Source organism: Lygodium microphyllum, chromosome 18, assembly GCF_053477565.2.
Source record: "Lygodium microphyllum isolate KBCC chromosome 18, Lygodium_microphyllum_v1.1.10, whole genome shotgun sequence".
Lineage (NCBI taxonomy): Eukaryota > Viridiplantae > Streptophyta > Polypodiopsida > Schizaeales > Lygodiaceae > Lygodium > Lygodium microphyllum.
Window position 1 is genome coordinate 23,542,698 of NC_141152.1, and position 15,425 is coordinate 23,558,122.

The window sequence follows — 15,425 nt, forward strand, 5'->3', positions numbered from 1 at the left end:
CGCACTCTAAACTCATAAACGTTTATTAATTTAATATGTATTTTGCGGAATCACCCGCTATGGAATCACCCATGTACACACTAAATTAATGAAACGCCCGAAAAGGACAGGCGTCCCCATCAACTTCTCGCACAAAGAATCCTCTTTGCGTATGAGCCCCGGTCATCTAAGTTTACGGAATCCACCGTAAAACCTCACGGAATCCACCGTGGAATATGCATCCTGGCATCACAATGTGGCCTCTGCACCATCCTCATCCACATTGATATTGAAGGCGTCTTCAAGAGCCATAACAATCTCCACCTGATCAAGAGAATCAACACCTAGCTCTTGAAATTTGGAGTGAGACTGAACCGTGCCACGAGTGACTGCCAATTGTTTGGTCACAATTTCGATAACTTTTTGCACAGTCTCAGGTTTGGCAGGTGGAGCACTAGCCTCACAGGAGATCTGCAACCTCCTTGAATACAGAGGGCCAGTCTCACAGAAGAAGCAACCTTGGAGCCGCTAATTCGCAGAGAAGCCCATGGAGTGAACGAAGGAGCTCCGTGATGAGCCACAACAGTTGAGAGGGAAGCCATGACAAACATCCTTTTTCTTCTTCCTCTTTCCTTCTCCATTTGCATCTGCTTTTGCTTCTGGACCAGAGAAGAGGGTCGATAGAGGCCGATCCTCTTATAACGAGAATGCCTCACAAATCAGCTCAAAAGGTATGATTGGATGTGCCTTGCCTTGCCAATATGGTATATAGCTTGATAATAAGCTTGTAGCCTCCATATCCAAGCTCTATATAGCTTGTGACCACGAATTTGATCAGCTCATAGACGAGTGTGTTCAGTAGGCGCAGTCTGCGCAAATCTATCCTCATGTACTGCGTGAGATCACAAGATTGAAGCAAGGTATGGCTATACTCTATGGATAGCTTAAGAGCTCAAGAGTCAAGTAGATGATGCTTTTGAAGCCATTGAAGCCATTGGAGTGGGATAGAAGATGATTTCTTGGACCAAAAGGAACTTGAAACAGGAGAGAGATGATTTCTTGGACTATAGCTTCAATAGAAGATGATTTCTTGGACTATAGCTTCAATGGGAGCTTGAAAGGAACTTGAAACAGGAGAGAGAAAGACTGTTTCCAAAGAAACCCTTCCCTCTCAAAAGTAACCACAACCAAAGAACCTTGGTTATCCTCATTTTGTCCATCTTCCATGATTTTTGAGCCAAGAATGAGCCACAACCTGCTATATGTAGCTGGAACCTGCCATTATCCACTAGATATTGCCAAGATCCTCCATCTTGCATGCCAAGAACCATCTTCTTGACCACAGTTTGTAATAATTACTTCAGATCTAGCCATGGTTCTATGTAATTCACCCCCAGATAACTAGACACATACTTCCATGGTGACAGATCAACTGAGTCTTGATGTAACCAGCTCCTCCATGATTAAGACCTCCCCAGCAAGATCATAACCATGAAAATTGATGTAACCAAGGATCAAAGATATAAAGCTCTGATACCAATGTAATAAAGGATTCTTAACCTAAACTGATTTAGCCTAATTCTAGCCTATGAACATGAAATTGACAAGAAATGGACAAGAAATTGGCAAGAAACCATAGCCATAACTATCATTAACTATGAAATGAAATGGTTGCAAGAGAAGAAACAAACCAAACTTCTTGTTCCAAAATAGCATGATCCCAAATTTAGTGGCTGCTCCCCTATTTATAGGCGACCCTAATCTAACCCTAGCAAGCCTTAAAATTCCTACATTACAATATATATATATCGTAAAAAACTATTACAAATTGTCCAAAAGTAAAAAATAAAGTGTGATCAGGCTTGAATTTATGATTTATGATTATCAAATATCATCCCATTTTTAGTCCTTTCTCTTGGTGGTCCTTTTTTGGTAGCCTCAGCTGTTGCCTTCTCGACTTCAATACTTGCCACAATCTCTTCAACCTCAAACTCCTCCAGCAACCACAAACCTTCGTCTCTTGTTGTAATAGCAACTTCTATATTCTTGCCACCACTTTCAACCACTTCTAGTAAAACTCGTATTGCAAGCTTCAAAGTCTATCCCAAATGTTTTCGTATAGTTCTTTTCTAGAAATTCACGGATAGAGTTTGAATTCTCTCTCGCTGCATTGGCTTTCCACGCTGAAAATATTCTAGAAGGGTCTGTTTGATGCAGAGCTAGTGCTCATGTGTATGGATCGAATACTACAATCAATGTAGAGATGCCAAATGGTCTCACTCCTCCACTTTGTGTGTACTTTTACTATAGACCGGCAATACAACGAGTGACGTATTCAACAATTACAGGAATCCGAGGACAATCGTGTTGGTCTCGCGGATGCTGACAGCAGTGTTGCCATAACCAATCGCCTCGAGCGTGTACTCCATCTCTCGCACCCTCTCTCACTTTTTCTTCCTCCGCCCTTTCTTCTCCTCCTCCTCTTCACTTCAAGCTCAAACGTCTTCTCCCTCCCTCCCTCCCTCCCTCTCTCTCTCTCTCTCTGGGAGGCCACCAAACTCTCCAAGATCCACCTTCCTCCTGCCATCTCCTGCCAGAGAGTCCCCCGTTGGCCACTGGACAATGAGAGAGAGAGAGAGAGAGAGTTTTCACATGACCATCTGAGAAGCATACTCCACCTGGAACAGATGCTCGTCTAGGGAGAAGACAGTGACTACTCTATTGTGCACCATACCTCTCGCACTCTCTCTCGCTCTTTCTTCCTCCACCCTTTGTTCTCCTTCTCCTCCTCCTCTTCACTTCAAGCTCAAATATCTTCTCCCCCCCCCTCTCTCTCTCTCAGGAGCAGGCATTTGCAAAAGAGAGAGAGAGAAAGGGAGGACACAAAATCTCCCAAGATCCACGCACCTCCTGCCATCTCTTGCCAGACAGCCCCCATTGGCCACTGGAAAACAAGAGAGAGACCTGTCACATTTGTTTGAGTTGTCTCTCCCACCCTCAAGACTATCTCGCCCGGGTATTTGATGAAGGGGAGAGTTGGGATCCACGGTTGAAAGGGCACCATACGTCTTGAAGAGATTTGGGACGTTGAAATGGACGTCTATGCACTTTATCGGCGCAGGAGACAAAGTAAACTAGGCCAAAATAGTAAACTGTCAATCCTAGGGTTTGAAACCTCCATAGCCATGCTCAAACAAAGCTTCAAGCTCAAAGGTCCTTCAATGTCGGTCATAGGGTATAAGTAGAGACCTCAAGGAGTGGAATAGATGAAAAGCCCCATGATTTTGAAGAAGAAATTTTAGATTTACTTGCTGCTGTAATAAACTGTCAAGAAATAGGGTTTTCATGAAGAAGAGAAGAGCTCAAGATGATGAAATATTTTCCATAGATGGTATATTGGCCAGCAAAAAGGGAACCCCCTTCTAAGGCCTCCTTACAATCTCAGCAAAAAACAAAGGCAAATGAAGATGGTGCCCTCACCCTACTGTTAATAGAAGAAAACTTGTAATGAGGAAACGTCTCGAAAAGTGGACTTTAGCCTACTCAGCTCTAATTGCTATACTACTTCAATTTTCCTTCCAATAGGTTGTATTTAGTCTTTCTTTGAAACTTTCTCAATCAAATCTGCAGCATCTTGCACTGTCAATGTGGCCTCTGCACCATCCTCATCCACATTGATATTGAAGGCCTCTTCAAGAGCCATAACAATCTCCACCTGATCAAGAGAATCAACACCTAGCTCTTGAAATTTGGAGTGAGACTAAACCGTGCCACGAGTGACTGCCAATTGTTTGGTCACAATTTTGATAACTTTTTGCACAGTCTCAGGTTTGGCGGGTGGAGCACTAGCCTCACAGGAGATCTGCAACCTCCTTGAATACAGAGGGCCAGTCTCACAGAAGAAGCACCCTTGGAGCCGCTAATTCGTAGAGAAGCCCGTGGAGTGAACGAAGGAGCTCCGTGACGAGCCACAACAGTTGAGAGGGAAGCCATGACAAACATCCTTTTTCTTCTTCCTCTTTCCTTCTCCATTTGCGTCTGCTTTTGCTTCTGGACCAGAGAAGAGGGTCGATAGAGGCCGATCCTCTTATAACGAGAATGCCTCACAAATCAGCTCAAAAGGTATGATTGGATGTGCCTTGCCTTGCCAATATGGTATATAGCTTGATAATAAGCTTGTAGCCTCCATATCCAAGCTCTATATAGCTCGTGACCACGAATTTGATCAGCTCATAGACGAGTGTGTTCAGTAGGCGCAGTCTGCGCAAATCTATCCTCATGTACTGCGTGAGATCACAAGATTGAAGCAAGGTATGGCTATACTCTATGGATAGCTTAAGAGCTCAAGAGTCAAGTAGATGATGCTTTTGAAGCCATTGAAGCCATTGGAGTGGGATAGAAGATGATTTCTTGGACCAAAAGGAACTTGAAACAGGAAAGAGATGATTTCTTGGACTATAGCTTCAATAGAAGATGATTTCTTGGACTATAGCTTCAATGGGAGCTTGAAAGGAACTTGAAACAGGAGAGAGAAAGACTGTTTCCAAAGAAACCCTTCCCTCTCAAAAGTAACCACAACCAAAGAACCTTGGTTATCCTCATTTTGTCCATCTTCCATGATTTTTGAGCCAAGAATGAGCCACAACCTGCTATATGTAGCTGGAACCTGCCATTATCCACTAGATATTGCCAAGATCCTCCATCTTGCATGCCAAGAACCATCTTCTTGACCACAGTTTGTAATAATTACTTCAGATCTAGCCATGGTTCTATGTAATTCACCCCCAGATAACTAGACACATACTTCCATGGTGACAGATCAACTGAGTCTTGATGTAACCAGCTCCTCCATGATTAAGACCTCCCCAGCAAGATCATAACCATGAAAATTGATGTAACCAAGGATCAAAGATATAAAGCTCTGATACCAATGTAATAAAGGATTCTTAACCTAAACTGATTTAGCCTAATTCTAGCCTATGAACATGAAATTGACAAGAAATGGACAAGAAATTGGCAAGAAACCATAGCCATAACTATCATTAACTATGAAATGAAATGGTTGCAAGAGAAGAAACAAACCAAACTTCTTGTTCCAAAATAGCATGATCCCAAATTTAGTGGCTGCTCCCCTATTTATAGGCGACCCTAATCTAACCCTAGCAAGCCTTAAAATTCCTACATTACAATATATATATATCGTAAAAAACTATTACAAATTGTCCAAAAGTAAAAAATAAAGTGTGATCAGGCTTGAATTTATGATTTATGATTATCAAATATCATCCCATTTTTAGTCCTTTCTCTTGGTGGTCCTTTTTTGGTAGCCTCAGCTGTTGCCTTCTCGACTTCAATACTTGCCACAATCTCTTCAACCTCAAACTCCTCCAGCAACCACAAACCTTCGTCTCTTGTTGTAATAGCAACTTCTATATTCTTGCCACCACTTTCAACCACTTCTAGTAAAACTCGTATTGCAAGCTTCAAAGTCTATCCCAAATGTTTTCGTATAGTTCTTTTCTAGAAATTCACGGATAGAGTTTGAATTCTCTCTCGCTGCATTGGCTTTCCACGCTGAAAATATTCTAGAAGGGTCTGTTTGATGCAGAGCTAGTGCTCATGTGTATGGATCGAATACTACAATCAATGTAGAGATGCCAAATGGTCTCACTCCTCCACTTTGTGTGTACTTTTACTATAGACCGGCAATACAACGAGTGACGTATTCAACAATTACAGGAATCCGAGGACAATCGTGTTGGTCTCGCGGATGCTGACAGCAGTGTTGCCATAACCAATCGCCTCGAGCGTGTACTCCATCTCTCGCACCCTCTCTCACTTTTTCTTCCTCCGCCCTTTCTTCTCCTCCTCCTCTTCACTTCAAGCTCAAACGTCTTCTCCCTCCCTCCCTCCCTCCCTCTCTCTCTCTCTCTCTGGGAGGCCACCAAACTCTCCAAGATCCACCTTCCTCCTGCCATCTCCTGCCAGAGAGTCCCCCGTTGGCCACTGGACAATGAGAGAGAGAGAGAGAGAGAGTTTTCACATGACCATCTGAGAAGCATACTCCACCTGGAACAGATGCTCGTCTAGGGAGAAGACAGTGACTACTCTATTGTGCACCATACCTCTCGCACTCTCTCTCGCTCTTTCTTCCTCCACCCTTTGTTCTCCTTCTCCTCCTCCTCTTCACTTCAAGCTCAAATATCTTCTCCCCCCCCCCTCTCTCTCTCTCAGGAGCAGGCATTTGCAAAAGAGAGAGAGAGAAAGGGAGGACACAAAATCTCCCAAGATCCACGCACCTCCTGCCATCTCTTGCCAGACAGCCCCCATTGGCCACTGGAAAACAAGAGAGAGACCTGTCACATTTGTTTGAGTTGTCTCTCCCACCCTCAAGACTATCTCGCCCGGGTATTTGATGAAGGGGAGAGTTGGGATCCACGGTTGAAAGGGCACCATACGTCTTGAAGAGATTTGGGACGTTGAAATGGACGTCTATGCACTTTATCGGCGCAGGAGACAAAGTAAACTAGGCCAAAATAGTAAACTGTCAATCCTAGGGTTTGAAACCTCCATAGCCATGCTCAAACAAAGCTTCAAGCTCAAAGGTCCTTCAATGTCGGTCATAGGGTATAAGTAGAGACCTCAAGGAGTGGAATAGATGAAAAGCCCCATGATTTTGAAGAAGAAATTTTAGATTTACTTGCTGCTGTAATAAACTGTCAAGAAATAGGGTTTTCATGAAGAAGAGAAGAGCTCAAGATGATGAAATATTTTCCATAGATGGTATATTGGCCAGCAAAAAGGGAACCCCCTTCTAAGGCCTCCTTACAATCTCAGCAAAAAACAAAGGCAAATGAAGATGGTGCCCTCACCCTACTGTTAATAGAAGAAAACTTGTAATGAGGAAACGTCTCGAAAAGTGGACTTTAGCCTACTCAGCTCTAATTGCTATACTACTTCAATTTTCCTTCCAATAGGTTGTATTTAGTCTTTCTTTGAAACTTTCTCAATCAAATCTGCAGCATCTTGCACTGTCAATGTGGCCTCTGCACCATCCTCATCCACATTGATATTGAAGGCCTCTTCAAGAGCCATAACAATCTCCACCTGATCAAGAGAATCAACACCTAGCTCTTGAAATTTGGAGTGAGACTAAACCGTGCCACGAGTGACTGCCAATTGTTTGGTCACAATTTTGATAACTTTTTGCACAGTCTCAGGTTTGGCGGGTGGAGCACTAGCCTCACAGGAGATCTGCAACCTCCTTGAATACAGAGGGCCAGTCTCACAGAAGAAGCACCCTTGGAGCCGCTAATTCGTAGAGAAGCCCGTGGAGTGAACGAAGGAGCTCCGTGACGAGCCACAACAGTTGAGAGGGAAGCCATGACAAACATCCTTTTTCTTCTTCCTCTTTCCTTCTCCATTTGCGTCTGCTTTTGCTTCTGGACCAGAGAAGAGGGTCGATAGAGGCCGATCCTCTTATAACGAGAATGCCTCACAAATCAGCTCAAAAGGTATGATTGGATGTGCCTTGCCTTGCCAATATGGTATATAGCTTGATAATAAGCTTGTAGCCTCCATATCCAAGCTCTATATAGCTCGTGACCACGAATTTGATCAGCTCATAGACGAGTGTGTTCAGTAGGCGCAGTCTGCGCAAATCTATCCTCATGTACTGCGTGAGATCACAAGATTGAAGCAAGGTATGGCTATACTCTATGGATAGCTTAAGAGCTCAAGAGTCAAGTAGATGATGCTTTTGAAGCCATTGAAGCCATTGGAGTGGGATAGAAGATGATTTCTTGGACCAAAAGGAACTTGAAACAGGAAAGAGATGATTTCTTGGACTATAGCTTCAATAGAAGATGATTTCTTGGACTATAGCTTCAATGGGAGCTTGAAAGGAACTTGAAATAGGAGAGAGAAAGACCGTTTCCAAAGAAACCCTTCCCTCTCAAAAGTAACCATAACCAAAGAACCTTGGTTATCCTCATTTTGTCCATCTTCCATGATTTTTGAGCCAAGAATGAGTCACAACCTGCTATATGTAGCTGGAACCTGCCATTATCCACTAGATATTGCCAAGATCCTCCATCTTGCATGCCAAGAACCATCTTCTTGACCACGGTTTGTAATAATTACTTCAGATCTAGCCATGGTTCTATGTAATTCACCCCCAGATAACTAGACACCATAGCCTATTACAAATTGTCCAAAAGCAAAAAATAAAGTGTGGTCAGGCTTGAATTTATGATTTATGATTATCAAATATCATCCCATTTTTAGTCCTTTCTCTTGGTGGTCCTTTTTTGGTAGCCTCAACTGTTGCCTTCTCGACTTCAATACTTGCCACAATCTCTTCAACCTCAAACTCCTCCAGCAACCACAAACCTTCGTCTCTTGTTGTAATAGCAACTTCTATATTCTTGCCACCACTTTCAACCACTTCTAGTAAAACTCGTATTGCAAGCTTCAAAGTCTATCCCAAATGTTTTCGTATAGTTCTTTTCTAGAAATTCACGGATAGAGTTTGAATTCTCTCTCGCTGCATTGGCTTTCCACGCTGAAAATATTCTAGAAGGGTCTGTTTGATGCAGAGCTAGTGCTCATGTGTATGGATCGAATACTACAATCAATGTAGAGATGCCAAATGGTCTCACTCCTCCACTTTGTGTGTACTTTTACTATAGACCGGCAATACAACGAGTGACGTATTCAACAATTACAGGAATCCGAGGACAATCGTGTTGGTCTCGCGGATGCTGACAGCAGTGTTGCCATAACCAATCGCCTCGAGCGTGTACTCCATCTCTCGCACCCTCTCTCACTTTTTCTTCCTCCGCCCTTTCTTCTCCTCCTCCTCTTCACTTCAAGCTCAAACGTCTTCTCCCTCCCTCTCTCCCTCTCTCTCTCTCTCTCTCTCTCTCCAAGATCCACCTTCCTCCTGCCATCTCCTGCCAGAGAGTCCCCCGTTGGCCACTGGACAATGAGAGAGAGAGAGAGAGAGAGAGTTTTCACATGACCATCTGAGAAGCATACTCCACCTGGAACAGATGCTCGTCTAGGGAGAAGACAGTGTCTACTCTATTGTGCACCATACCTCTCGCACTCTCTCTCGCTCTTTCTTCCTCCACCCTTTGTTCTCCTTCTCCTCCTCCTCTTCACTTCAAGCTCAAATATCTTCTCCCCCCCCCCTCTCTCTCTCTCAGGAGCAGGCATTTGCAAAAGAGAGAGATAGAAAGGGAGGACACAAAATCTCCCAAGATCCACGCACCTCCTGCCATCTCTTGCCAGACAGCCCCCATTGGCCACTGGAAAACTAGAGAGAGACCTGTCACATTTGTTTGAGTTGTCTCTCCCACCCTCAAGACTATCTCGCCCGGGTATTTGATGAAGGGGAGAGTTGGGATCCACGGTTGAAAGGGCACCATACGTCTTGAAGAGATTTGGGACGTTGAAATGGACGTCTATGCACTTTATCGGCGCAGGAGACAAAGTAAACTAGGCCAAAATAGTAAACTAGGCCCGAAAAGTAAACTAGACTAGAAAATCGGGTGTTCCTTTTCATTTTTCGAGATGGATCGTGGAATGGGTTATATTAAGGGCTATTGATGCAATTTAGCTTTATTTACCCTACTAGTCTATTGGTTTGATAGGTGCTACACTTTTAGTCCTTAAAAAATTTGGGTCGATAAAATGGTAAACTAGGACAGATGTCTATGGGATAGTTTCGGGCAAAAGGCCTTGCAAAATGTTTTCATTTGAGTTTTTGCAAATCTGGACGGGTTAGAAGGTTGAATACAAAGCAATAAGGTGAGCCAAAATGATTTATAATTTATGCGCTTATTGAAGAAAGATTGAGATGCACAAGTTCTTACAACATGGTATTTTGTGATTTTGCTACTGGTTAGGATTGATGGGAGATGCTTGCTCATTGCAATGCACTTGTTTCATATCTACTTTGCTAGATGATGGACCATAATGGAGGAATTGTTAGTGACTTTGAATTCAAAGAATACTCCGAACATGATAATAGCAATCCATCGACGATGATCAGGATGTTGCACAGACTTTACAATGCGGTGATCAAAGGCCTAATGTAGCAACCCATGGTTCGTTGAGCCCATTTCTCTATGTACCACCTAAATATTTCACATTTGACGGGGAAAGCTACAAGCTCATGGAGCTTGATATTCAAGGTATCATGGCAATAACAGTAAAGACTTTGAAAGCACATGATACAAGAGGCTTGCTCGATTTGAAAAGGTGGAGACAAATTAGGGATAACATGTGCTTGGTGCAAAATAAGGATGGTAGCAATCAATTATGCTTGAAATCGTCACCTTTTACAAAGATTGCTTACATTGAAGGTTGGGAAGATATTATTCAAACGATTCATCACCATGGTCTAGATGGACGTCATCAAGCTATTACTGCCACAATCGATGCAATCAAGCTAGAATGGTGCACTAATATGAGAAAGCATGGTATTCCTATTCCTTATGTGCGTGAGATAGTGAATGCATGCTATTGTAAAAATGACAACGAGAAAATCACCTATGGTACCTCTCATCTTTTGCCTTGTGCTAAGAAGGACAACAAAATACAGCCATGCAAAACAACTTTGACAAATAGGACCCATGTGGAGGAGAGCTTGATTGATATAATCATCAAGCACAAAGTCAGATTGGTTTTATTTTGCACCTCAAAGAGCAATGCCATGCTCAAGACAGTTGTTGAGTATGTATGCCATCGAGGTGGAAGGACTGAACGAAAGGGAGATAATATCCGAAGATTGAGGAAATCCAAAAAGTGTGGCTGTCCATTCAAAGGTACATGTAGAGTACATTGATGGTGTGGATGAAGTGACCATTTTATTATGGGCAACTTGTGATGGGCATATTCTTGGTACATGTGTGGACCTATATCACTTACATGTGCATCCAAGAGTCATTCAATGTTGCACCGACGACTTCTTTGATGTGGGCATATGTCATCATGTCGCAAAGATGTCGGTTTCCAAGGAAAATTTTCATATACAAAACTATACACTGCCGGACCTTTCGATTTTTCATGATCCTGAAGGAAATTCAAATGCTGTCACATCAAATGCGCAAACAAGGTGAATTGCAAATAGCATATATTTTTTTACCCATCATAGACAATGTGCATGCCTTGGAAGGTGCGCCTATAATGCAAAATGACAATGTTATGTTGGAGTGTGATGATCCAATTGATCCATGTCAAGAGGATTGTATTGATGGGGACATTAGTACTTGCATTGCCAAATTGAATAGGATACTTAGAAAGATTGAAGATGGCCTTCCAACATGTACAAGAGAAGTGAAGGAGGAAACCCTTCGACAACTGCAAGTATCAAGAGATAATATTTTGAATCAAATGGCTCCAAACGAAATTGATGTGCCCATTAGAGGGGGCATAGGACAAGTATAGGCAAATGCCACACAAACAAGACTAGGGCATGGAAAGAAAGCAATAGATACAAGTGCACAAGATATCAATGACACATTATGCCAACCTGGCTAACATGCATGTGCGATCGGTGTTTTGAGACACAAGCACCAAAGAGGGAGAAGTCGTGTGTGGTTTCCAAATAGGCATCATATTTATTGCCCTCATAGCTATAGCAAGACATTGTTGTTGGACCCTTCAGTTACATTGGCTTGCCACATATGCCATGCCTTACTTCCACTGACCCGAAGGCACACCCCTAATTGTTCCCATGCCCAAATCATTGGGAGGGTTGTGCAATTAGTAGATGTTGACCACACCTTCCCATGCACAGTCACCTCTTCTACCATGGGACTAGGTCTAGATTATAAGCAACATCTTACTTTGCCTTTTTCAAATGGCCATGTGTTGGAAAAAATTGGTGTATCCAAATATCGACTGCTATTGATAGCTAATGTATAGCCATGACTATTATCTTACCAAAAAGACCAAATTTGTATCAATTTGATGTGCTTAATCTATTCTTGTTTCTACTATCTAGGCAGTTTCTTCCGAGTTTGGTGATCAGAACCTATATGCAACATGTTGTTAATGATTCGTGGTTTTATGCAAATCATCTCGTTAATAGTTTGTATTCCATCGCTGTAATTTGGTGTTGGTCAAACTGTTGTTATTATGGTTAGGTTAGTCTCTTGTAGGAGCTAGGGGGAGTGGGAGGGAGAGAACCTGTTTAGTTACAAAATTTGGAGAGACACAGAGAGAGACATAGAGAGATTAATTTGGTGTCTATTTCCTAAATATTCTTTCCAAACATGCATATAACATCAAAATTTTCAAGTACTTGCTTCTCACATTAGTATGAAAAAACAGTCTAATAGGGTCTAGAAGGCATGCCATCATGCATACTCATGTCTGACATAGCCACGTATGCACTTAGCATGTTTTAGTGACCAGAATCACATTCGTACCAAGTGCCTTGATTGGATGCTGGTGTCAAACCATATCAGCATTGTCAACTCAATGAACTCAATGAACTTGGCAATTTTCTGTTTACCTGTTGAAGACAACCCCCAAAATAACATTAATGAGGGCAGTTATGGCTGCTGATTTGCAATCTCTCACTATTGGTGGGCTCCTACATCATTCTGTGGATCTGTGATTTTGTTTGTAAGCATATTCCAATGTTAGTGCATCTTCTAGTGGGGCTTGATGGATCTCTTGCAAATAGAATACGTGTCATCCATCCATTTGATACTAAATAAATGGGAAAGGGATCTTCATAGAGGGAGAAATTTGTAGATTTTGCTTAAAAACACATGTTTTCAGCAAAAAGGGGTATTTGAATGTTGCTGTGAACCTTACATGTAGAACTTCTCAGGAAAATAAATGGCTAGCACATGTGAGAGAAGATGGTAAGAAGAGAAGTAGCCATATAGAAAGAGAATGCTGCAAACTGCAATGTCACTTATTGACTGCTATAGCAGTCGTTTGTGTTGGATTGCTCTAAGTTAATTGCTCTAAGTTAACCTCAAATGGGATGGGTGGTTGTCAAACACCTTGAAAGGGACTACCACAAACTAGGAAAGACTGTAGACTTAAAAAATACTACAATTTGCTGCCATGAAAAGGAGCCACACACTTGGAAAGTGTTGAAAGCTACTATAGAAGCAAATAAGACTCACATAGAAGACTTTTGTCACAAAAAACACAAGTTTGGAAAGGAAAAAGTGAGGAAAATTGAAATTGAGAGTTGACTGCACTGTACAAAGGGGCTGTCATATATAGGCAAAAATGCTAAAAAACAAGTCAGAGCTGTTTGCATCCAGCCACTTGCCAACACATGCATACATGTCTATCATCAGCAAACAAGTATGCAAAAGCATCTTATTGATTTGTCTCCACTAGCATTACATATCTACCATAATGTCTTCTTGATTTGTCTCCAAATCAAAGCCATGGTCAGCATATCTTGAAGTCACGCCCATGTTAAGAAAAGTTTGAAACACCATCTGCAAACACACCTTCAAGTTGCATTTGTTGTAAGCAGTTCCATGCTTTAGTATCATTTCCTTGTTCAGTATATCCTGCAATGACTACATTCCACAAGGCCACATCTCAAACTTGCAGTCTCTCAAAAGCCTGCCATGCTTTTACTTCTAGTGAGCCACATTTCAGATAGACATCCACTCTCCAACCAACTCGCATCTACCACCATCAAAATGTTCTTTTCCCAATCCTCTCTTGGTTAGCCAACCAAGTCTAGGAAGGCCTAGAAAACAACCAAGGCAAGGTGCTACACACCAATTGTAGGTAATAAACTGCCACATCCAAGTCATAGCCCTCAATAGGAATGCATAAGCATGTAAGGTAAGCACAACTGTAGCATAACTAAGTGTAGGCAATTGAGAAAAGAGACATAAGCTCCCACTAGCAAACAAATTAGAATAAAATCAAACAATTGGCCAAGGCATGCCATCATGTGTACTCATGTCTGACATAGCCACGTGCATCAAAGGATCATACCCCCAATAGGCATAAACTGGCATGTAGGACGTCTCATAGGGCTATCGGAGAACTGCCATACGCATAACCAAATGAGCAAAGGCTCAAGCCATAAAAAAGAGGCATATCACTGTCACCGACAATAGGTTGGCAAGACCGTAATCGGATCCAAGGCATCATCCAAATCATATCATCCCACATAGGTAAGAATTGCATATAGGTAGGCGCATGGAGAATGCAACAAGCATCCAATCATGTAAGTGACCCTCTTAAACCTGCAAGAGAGTAATAGGCCTACCATAAGCAGTGAAAAGAGAGGGCAGAGCACACATGCATCCCCAAAGTCAATAAACAATGAATGGGCAGTGTCCAAATATCGTGCCAATTGCCAAAGTTATACAAGCATCCATATGTCAAAGACAACAAAGTCATAGATGAAGGACGGAAGCTCACGGTCTCATCATTCAAGCTCATCTACGATCAAACCATAAAGCCCATAAAATCAATTTGCATTCCAAGCCAGATGTGCCAAGATATAGCTCCCACTGGACGGGAAAGGTAAGATGCCAAGGGAGAAACTGCTACAATACATCCAAGATATCCCAGGGTCCAAGTCCAAATAGGCAAAATGCCTAAGATTATCCAAGGTCCAAGTGGCACAATCCAAAAGGCATCCAAGATCCATAACTGCATAGTGATGTCACACTCCAAAGTAGCTGGGCATGAAGCCAAACATCCATCATAAGGCAATCGAGTACATAGCACCCATCCAAGACATAAGATCCTCCTATGAGGAAGGCCCATAATCAAGTAGTGACATAGGGCATAAGCTATCAAGAATAGGCACGGGCTGCAACCAAGATGGGAAAATTCACAAGGACAAGGCTCCAACATCAATCCAAACCATTCATGAAGCATAATAAACTAGAGAGCATAGTCAGGAGACATAGACCGCATAAGAATCTTCAAGCTCTTCATGTAAACCTGTAAGTACATTACCATAGCCAAGGTCACAACTGCCAAGCACTATTTTAGTCCAAACAGTCCCCAAATGCATATTAGAGTGTGTACAATCCATGGGAAGGATCAATACAGCATGCATAACACCCAAAGCATAGCATGTAACCAATAGGCTTTAAATATCCACTGAGAAGTACAATCAGCCCTGCTGGAAACAGTATGAAATCACTGTCCAAAATTGAGGAGGTAGTGGCTCAAATCAGCCCCAAAAGCATATCCAAGTCATGTGGCATCATCCCCAAATGTTCAGCATCCAAGAGGCATAAGTATGCATTAAATATCCACCTCGCAAGCATGATCCATGAGCATGTAACACAACCAAACATGTGCTGCCTTGTAACATTAGCCCAAATCATTCATGAAGCATGACCAACCAGAGAGAACAATCAGGATACATAGACTGCATAAGCATCTTCAAGCTCTTCATGTAAACCTGTAAGTACATTACCACA

General features: G+C 42.3%; 3 pseudogenes; all 3 read right to left on the reverse strand.

The window, feature by feature from the left end:
* Positions 1–1,847: 1,847 nt before the first annotated feature.
* On the reverse strand, positions 1,848–2,711 carry LOC148020678 (proteasome subunit alpha type-7-A pseudogene; annotated as a pseudogene).
* Positions 2,712–5,238: 2,527 nt separating this feature from the next.
* LOC148020679 (proteasome subunit alpha type-7-A pseudogene) lies at positions 5,239–6,366 on the reverse strand (annotated as a pseudogene).
* A 1,792-nt stretch (positions 6,367–8,158) lies between these two features.
* Positions 8,159–8,788, reverse strand: LOC148020680 (proteasome subunit alpha type-7-A pseudogene; annotated as a pseudogene).
* Positions 8,789–15,425: the final 6,637 nt, after the last annotated feature.